General features: G+C 47.1%; 1 protein-coding gene across 6 annotated transcripts in view; it reads right to left on the reverse strand.

The window, feature by feature from the left end:
- RALGAPB (Ral GTPase activating protein non-catalytic subunit beta) overlaps positions 1–2,354 on the reverse strand; it is a 106,213-nt gene extending 103,859 nt beyond the window's left edge. For 4 of the 6 annotated variants that reach the window (XM_082361920.1, XM_082361916.1, XM_082361918.1 and 1 more), the window contains exon 1: positions 2,081–2,354. The gene's annotated coding sequence lies outside the window, so the exon portion shown is untranslated. The remainder of the gene's footprint in view (positions 1–2,080) is intronic. The other 2 variants (XM_082361922.1, XM_082361921.1) reach the window with 1 other exon arrangement.
- Positions 2,355–7,615: the final 5,261 nt, after the last annotated feature.

Raw genomic sequence — 7,615 nt, forward strand, 5'->3', positions numbered from 1 at the left:
AGGCCTAAGGGCAATAAAAGGGTTTCCACTACAGAACTGATTGTATCTGACTGTGATAAAACTAGATATTAAAAATCAACCGGCTTCCCTGGTGGCGCAGTGGTTGAGAATCTGCCTGCCAATGCAGGGGACACGGGTTCGAGCCCTGGTCTGGGAGGATCCCACATGCCACGGAGCAACTGGGCCCGTGAGCCACAACTACTGAGCCTGCGCGTCTGGAGCTTGTGCTCCACAACAAGAGAGGCCGCGATAGTGAGAGGCCCGCGCACCGCGATGAAGAGTGGCCTCCGCTTGCCGCAACTAGAGAAAGCCCACGTACAGAAACGAAGACCCAACGCAGCCAAAAATAAATAAATAAATAAATAATTAAAAAAAAAAAATCAACCAATGTTGACAGCACATAGTCTTCCCTAGTGTCTCACCAGTTGTAAGAACTCAATGTGTTTATTTAACTGCTGGATGGAAAAGTTAACAGACCTAACTAGAGTATTTTCAAGCAAAAAGAACAAAACTCTGTAGAGCAAGAACTACCAAACACCTTTTGCAAAACTGGAAATAGAGAAGAATCGGTTTGCAGCATGCAGTCTGTGACATAAAAGGGACACAAACATTCCATTCAGTAAAACTTTTGTGAGTCTGGTATGTCAAAGAACTGGGAGGAATACAGAGATGAGGAAACATGGTTCAAGTCGCTCACAATCTAATAAAACAGACATAAATACAACACAGAAAAATCACTGGTAAATTCCATTATGATGATGCTAAAGAGCAAACAGGAAAGACCCAAGGTGGTTGGGAGTGAGAGGTGTGAGGGTCACAGTGGCTTCTTGAATGCTGGGAGTTACGCAGCCAGAGATGGGAAGAAAAGACTACGTGCATGTGTGTAAGAAACAGCAGAAGTGTGTGTGTCTGGGTGGAGCAGGGAGAAAGCACAGAGGACAGACTAGGCAGAGAACAGCATATTCAAACAAGACCCAGAGATCAGAGATGCTGTAACCACGAGTACTGTGTATCCAGGAAAATTGCAAACTAACAGTTTTGTATGAGATGCACGCACTTTAAAAGGTCCAGCTGACTCACAAATCCTGCAGAGAAAGTTACTTCCCATCCCCAACAGGCTTTCACAAGGTGTAGTAGTCCGTGGGCCTAATGAAAAGATCTCTGCGGGTGGAAACTGCATTTTAAACAAACTCCCAAAAAAGTCTCTTACACACTTAAACTGGAGAAACACCGAAACGTTTTACTGAGATGCAGAATTATCTACGGTAGCAGTTCCCAAACTTTGCTGCACACTGAATTCATGTGGGGATCTTTAAGAAATACTGCTGTCTGGCTTCCCCCACCGACCCCACTCCCAAATACGGTGATTTAATTGGCCTGGCTCTGCTACCTGGGCATCAGGAATCTTTAAAAGCTGCCCCAGGTGATTTCTACGTGCAGCGAAGTTGGAGAGCCACTGACCTAATTGTTAAGAACTTGAATCTCGAGTCAAATTTACCAGCTCCGTGACCTTGGGCAAGGAAGTCACCTAACCATTCAGGGCCTCAGTTGCCTCGTCAGTAAGATGGGGATAATCATTCTCCCTTACCGGGTTGCTGTGAAGTTAGATGGGGTGAACGTAATGGTCTGGCACAATGGCCGGCGTACAGTAAGCGCTTAACAAGGGCTAGCTGTTTATTCTCATTATTAACTCTTCCTCATCCGACAGTCACCGTGCAATGGGCAGCATCGTCCCCACCGGGAGACAGCCACTCGACCAACCTTGCTGCTGGACCAGATTCTTCGCCAGAGTTGTCTAGCTCCGCTCCAGACCCGCCCCCTCCCCCAGGCTGCCAGGAAAGAGCTTCGCCCGGCCGGGGCAGCTCTCAAGGGCCACCCCGGGTTTGAAAAGACCCGACAGAAGCCGCCGACTCCACGGCCAAGCTCCCCCGGACCCCGTGGGTCCCCCCCAAAATGAGATGCGCTTCCGAAGGGCCCTTGGAGCCACCGGGGCCGAGAAACAAGGCTTAGCCATCCCTAGACCACCCGGAGGGGAGGAGAAGGGAGGGTCCGGTCGCGACGGGGAGGGCCGCCCGGTTACCTGAGGCAACGGGCGGGGCCCGCATTGCTGGGGCGGGCGCCGCCGCCGCCGCCGCCGGCCGCACTCGGCCTTCCGCCTCACGCCACCCGCGCCATAGGCCCGGCGCTTTCGCTGCCCCGGCCGGCTGTCCTCAGGCGGTCGCTCCGTCCACCCGTCAGCGACTCTCCCAGGGCGCCCGGGTCGACGAAGGCCACTCGGGCCGGCCGGCTGGGCTCTGCTCAGGCAACTTCCGACTGCCAGGGGCGGCAGCGTCAAATAACTCCCCGAGCCTAGTGGATCACTGCGCGTGCGCGGCGCGCCTGATCAGAGACTTGTGTGGGGGCCGAAGCGGCGGCGTCAAATAATTCCCCAGACACGGAGCCGGAAGCTGCGCGTGCGCAGCTATCCCAGATCGCCGCGCGCGGGGTATAGTCCCGCCTCCCTTTCCGGAGGAGCAGGAGGGATAAGGTGACAGACGCTCCTACCTCATCGCAATACAGGCGTGGAGGCGGTCCACATGCTTCCCTACGAAATAGTTGGGATTCTGCGTGTTTTTGATACGGACGGAGTAAGGGTCTTCTCCGCAAGATTCTGGCTCCCACTCAGGTTCTAGGAATTTCTCACACCATTACAGCACCCTTCCTTTGAAATGTTGTCCTTTACCCGCCCCCCCCCCCCGTTATATTGATAGCATTATGAGCAATGTTCAATTCCAGGCCAGATGTGTGTCACAAAGATGAATCGGACATCAGATTCAGAGCCTGTCATTAAGGAGCTGAGTCTGATATAGGCGATAAGACATTATTAATGGTAGTAATAATAGCAAGAGCTACCGGTTTGAGCACCTACAATGCACCACACATTTCGTAAACAGTACCACTTCCAATCATTTGGTTTCAGCTTCAACGAAGAAAATGATAAATACCATTAGAGAGATACAGCTCAAGTCCCTTGGGAGTGTAAAGGAGGAAACTTGCCCTGAGAAAGAAGAGGAGGGAGAACCTGGCCTTGAGACTCTCCTTGCTAGTCAGAGAGGAAGGGATCAGGGTAGAAGTGCTGAAGTCACGGTGTGTGAAAAGAGCAGAATGGAGCAAAGAAGATGCTGACTCGTCCTCCTTACCCTCAGTTAGAAGAGACCATGGAGGAAGGAGAGACAAGGGAACTGGTATCCTCACGGAAAAAAAAAAAAAGTGTTTCCTCAATATTTTGTCTCCTCCCACACACATACATACATACCCAGGAAAGTAACTAGAGGAGAGAAAAGGAAAAGGAAGAATGTTCCAGGACAAGAACAGGCTATATCCAGGATACTTTGTGGATCGAAGCAATACATTTCAATTAAACGCAGTGTGGCACATGTAAAAGGCTCTCAATATTTATTCCAACCACTTATCCCTTGCCTTTCCAAACTACAGAGGCTGGAAAGCAAAGCACACAGTTCCCAACTTCCCTTGCAGCTAGAAGTGGCAATAAGACAAAGTCCTGGCCAATAAGATGTAGGCAGCAGTCCCAAGGGACAGCTTCCCTTCCAGAATAAAAAGGAACTCTTTGGAGAAGTTTGTGACCTTCACCCTTCCCCTACTTCAGGCTTGGAACTAAGGCACAACACCAGGAGGTGCAGCAATCACCTTGAGACCATGAGGAGGATTGTGCTAAGGAAGATGAAATAAAAGGACAAAAGAAGCCTGGTACTTTAGGACATACTCAAGTAGCTGCGCAAACCCTGGACTGCCTTCCTGTTTTATGAGGGGGAAAAAATATTTTTTAGACGACAGTTTGTCAAGTTACCTGTTACTTTCAACCAGACTCATTCCTAACGTAATAAATATGGAACATCTGTAATATATCAGACAGGTAAGGAGCTGATAATGGAGGTGATGGCTTAGAAGAGCAATGGGTGGTGGGAACTGGAAAAATGACAGACACAGGACTGGGAGGCTGTCAAAGCTTTTAGGGAGATGATGAAAGTACATCTATCTCCCACCTGATGACTTTAATTCATTGCTGAAAATCCTGCCTCTAAGTGAAAAGCTGATAAATGAAAAAAATATATATTTCCATTAATTTTTTAAATTTTTATTTATTTAATTTATTTATTTTTGGCTGCATTGGGTCTTCGTTGCTGTGCGCAGGCTTTCTCTAGTTGCAGAGAGCGGGGGCTACTCTTTGTTGCGGTGCTCAGGCTTCTCATTGCGGTGGCTTTTTTTGTCGCGGAGCACGGGCTCTAGGCGCTTGGGCTTCAGTAGTTGTAGCAAGTGGGCTCAGTAGTTGTGGCTCATGGGCTCTAGTGCACAGGCTCAGTAGTTGTGGCACACTGGTTTAGTTGCTCCATGGCATGTGGGATCTTCCCAGACCAGGGCTCGAACCCGTGTCCCCCATTGGCAGGCAGATTCTCAACCACTGCACCACCAGGGAAGCCCTTCCGTTAATTTTAATGGGAAAAAGATAGGTGTTCAATTCCAACCCAAGACACCTAAATATTTTTAACAGACAAAAATGTAGCAATGGAACAATGGAAACAAAAATCATATAAGCAATAAATAAATAATTTTAAATTAAGAATATGGCTTCTACGGGGGTGGGGGGAAGGATAGTTAGGGGGTTTGGGATTGATATGTACACACTGCTATATTTAAATGGATAACCAACAAGGACCTACTGTATAGCTCAGGGAGCTCTGCTCAATAATATGTAACAACCTAAATGGGAAAAGAATTTGAAAAAGAATAGATACATGTATACGTGTAACTGAATCACTTTGTGGGACTTCCCTGGCAGTCCAGTGGTTAAGACTCTGCGCTCCCAATGCAGGGGGCACGGGTTCGATCCTCGGTCGGGGAACTAAGATCCCACAGGCCACACGGTGTGGCCAAAAGATAAATAAATAAATGAAACTGAATCACTTTGCTGTAAACCTGAAAATAACACAATACTGTTAATCAACTATACTCCAATATAAAATAAAATGCTAAAAAAAAAAAGAATGTGGCTTCTACATAAAAATGTAACGTATAAGGACTAATGTACTGACCAAGAAGACAAGATGTAATATTAGGTGAGGGGTGGTGGGTGGAGGAAAGATACAAGTGAGCAGTCATTTTTTAAAGGTGATATTATATTTCTGCATCTTTTTCTTTTACAATTTTAAAAAAAATTTTCAGGGTTTCTCTTAAACCAACATAAAAATAAAGTTGTAACACACACAAAACACCTTGAGGGAAAATTAAACATCAGAACACTTTGAAACATATGCGAAAAGTGTGCATGCACAATGGACTGAAGAGACATATGAAATGCTATACAGAATAAAACATTTGGATTATCCAAACAGGGCACAATTCAAATCTGTTCTGCATCGTAAATTCTAACTATAAAAGTAGAATGAATTGGGGAATTGTCTTCATCTGAAACTGTACTGTCAGAATAATCACTTTGTATCATGTACTTAATTACTGTGTATTAAAAGGTATTGCATTTGAAAAAGGAAAAAAAAAATGGAGCAGTTGTATCAACCTTATGTGGCACTTTTTTCCTGAATTGACCTCACCAATATATATAATCCATCCCCCAGTTCTTCTTACAATGTAACCAACATCTTGCCACTGAGAGATGGATCCATATTCCCTCTCCTTGAGTCTGGTTGGCTGCTGTGACTGTTCTGGCCAATAGGGCAGAAGTAATGCTTGGTGACTTCTGGGGCTAGGTCATAAAGAGGATTCAGCTTCCACCTGGCTTACCCCCTTTTGCAATGCTCACCCTCAGTACCCAGTCACCATACTGGGAGGAAGCTCAGACCACATGAAGAGAGCATGTGGAGATGTTCCAGCTGACAACCTGAGATGACCTGTCTCAGCTGACAACACCAATGGCCAGACATGTGAGTGAGGAAGGCTTCAGATGATTCCAGTCCCCAGGCTTCAAGCCAACTCACCTGAAAGCAAGCAAAGCAGAGACAAGATAACCCCAGCCCGAATAGCAGATTCATGAGCAAAATAAATATTGTCATTGTTTTAAGCCACTAAGTTTTGGGGTAAATTGTGTGGAACCATAGTAACTGGAACAGTTTTCGAAAGCCATAATTGAGAAAAGTGTTTAACTGAACAGATGTATGAGAGGTATGTCATCTGTAGCCAGTTTTTTTTTCCTTTTCTTCCTTTTTCAGTTGTACAGAACTAGCTTGGTGTGGATAATGGTTAAGAAGATCCACTTCTATTTCTCCTGAACCTAACGCAACACTAGCACAGTGTTATGTGCTCAACGAACATTTGTTGGATGGATGGGTGGGTGGTTGGAAGATTCATTGGCTCAGCGTTGAACCCAGTTTCTTGCTGGACCGTTAAGTCTTAGTGAATAATATCCAGTGGTAGAGGTAGAAAATATCATTAGATCTAGGTAAGAGGTCCCCTGCCCCAGACCTTGTGCCTCAAGTGGTATTGCATTTTGGATTGGTATTCCCCAAAATTTTCTGAGTGCCCCTCCAAGACCACCAATGACATCTTGGCCAGGTGCCCCAATCCAGACCAGGCCCCATGTGGGTCCTGTTGGCCAGAAATTTCTACCTTGAAATCTTCTAAGTCTCACTTCAGTGGTTGGGGCTGGCCAGAGGTGCCGTCCAGGAACAGCTACCCCGTCCCAGACCATGTCCATCCCCGGTGGGTCTCATTCTCCATTTCTTTTCTTTGAAGAACTCTTCAACCCTCTATCTTACCCCCAGCCCTCTCTCACTCATGTGTGGGGTTGACCAGATGCCCTGAGATACTCCAGGATTCATATCATGGAGCCCCATAGCCAGCTCTGGTTCCAAGAGGACAGCCAGGCAAGGACCTCACTCTTGCTATCTGATACAGTAGTTCTTTCACCATTTGTGCAAGACTGGGCTGCCAAAATAGTTTTAGTATGCTGATTTAGATGATTCTCACTCACTTTGGAACCAGGCTGGGTTTAAGATTGTGAGCCACCAACAATCCATTGCAGACGCTTGAGCTGCAAGCGTGGACCCAGGTATTGGCTTGCACCTCTCTGTTCAGACCACAGTGCCCCTCTGACCTACTGCAGCCAGGGAAATGGGAGAAAAGGGCAGCAGATGTCCTTTACTCTGTGTGTCCTGCTGTCCCTTCCCCAGCTAGCCCCCAGGGTGGTCACCTCACTCCCTTTGGCAGAAGCGGCCATGCCTGTTTCCTCCAAGGACTTTTGAGATGCTGATCTGCAATGCCGATGTGCTCTTTCCATTGATGTACTTTTCATGCCTCCAATCAGTGTGATGACATGGTGCTCTCATCTGTCTTAAGCCATGGAGAACAAGGGATGGATGTATCTTGTATGAAGGGGGCCGCTCTTCTCACTCTGCTCACAGGCCCCTTTCCTGTGCTCCCCACTGGTGTGGTGTGTGGAAGGCAGGACTGTGGTCAGCATTGAAAGCAATCATAATTCAGGAATGCAGTGATTATGGCCTAAAGAGTTCAAGACATGTAGTCGAAAGGAAAGCTTCATTAGTGTTAGCTTAGTCTGAGTGAAGAGAAGACAAGAACCCAAAGTTGAGGTGAGGGTTCTTTTGCC

The sequence above is a fragment of the Balaenoptera borealis genome (genome assembly GCF_965194805.1).
Source record: "Balaenoptera borealis genome assembly, chromosome: 16".
Lineage (NCBI taxonomy): Eukaryota > Metazoa > Chordata > Mammalia > Artiodactyla > Balaenopteridae > Balaenoptera > Balaenoptera borealis.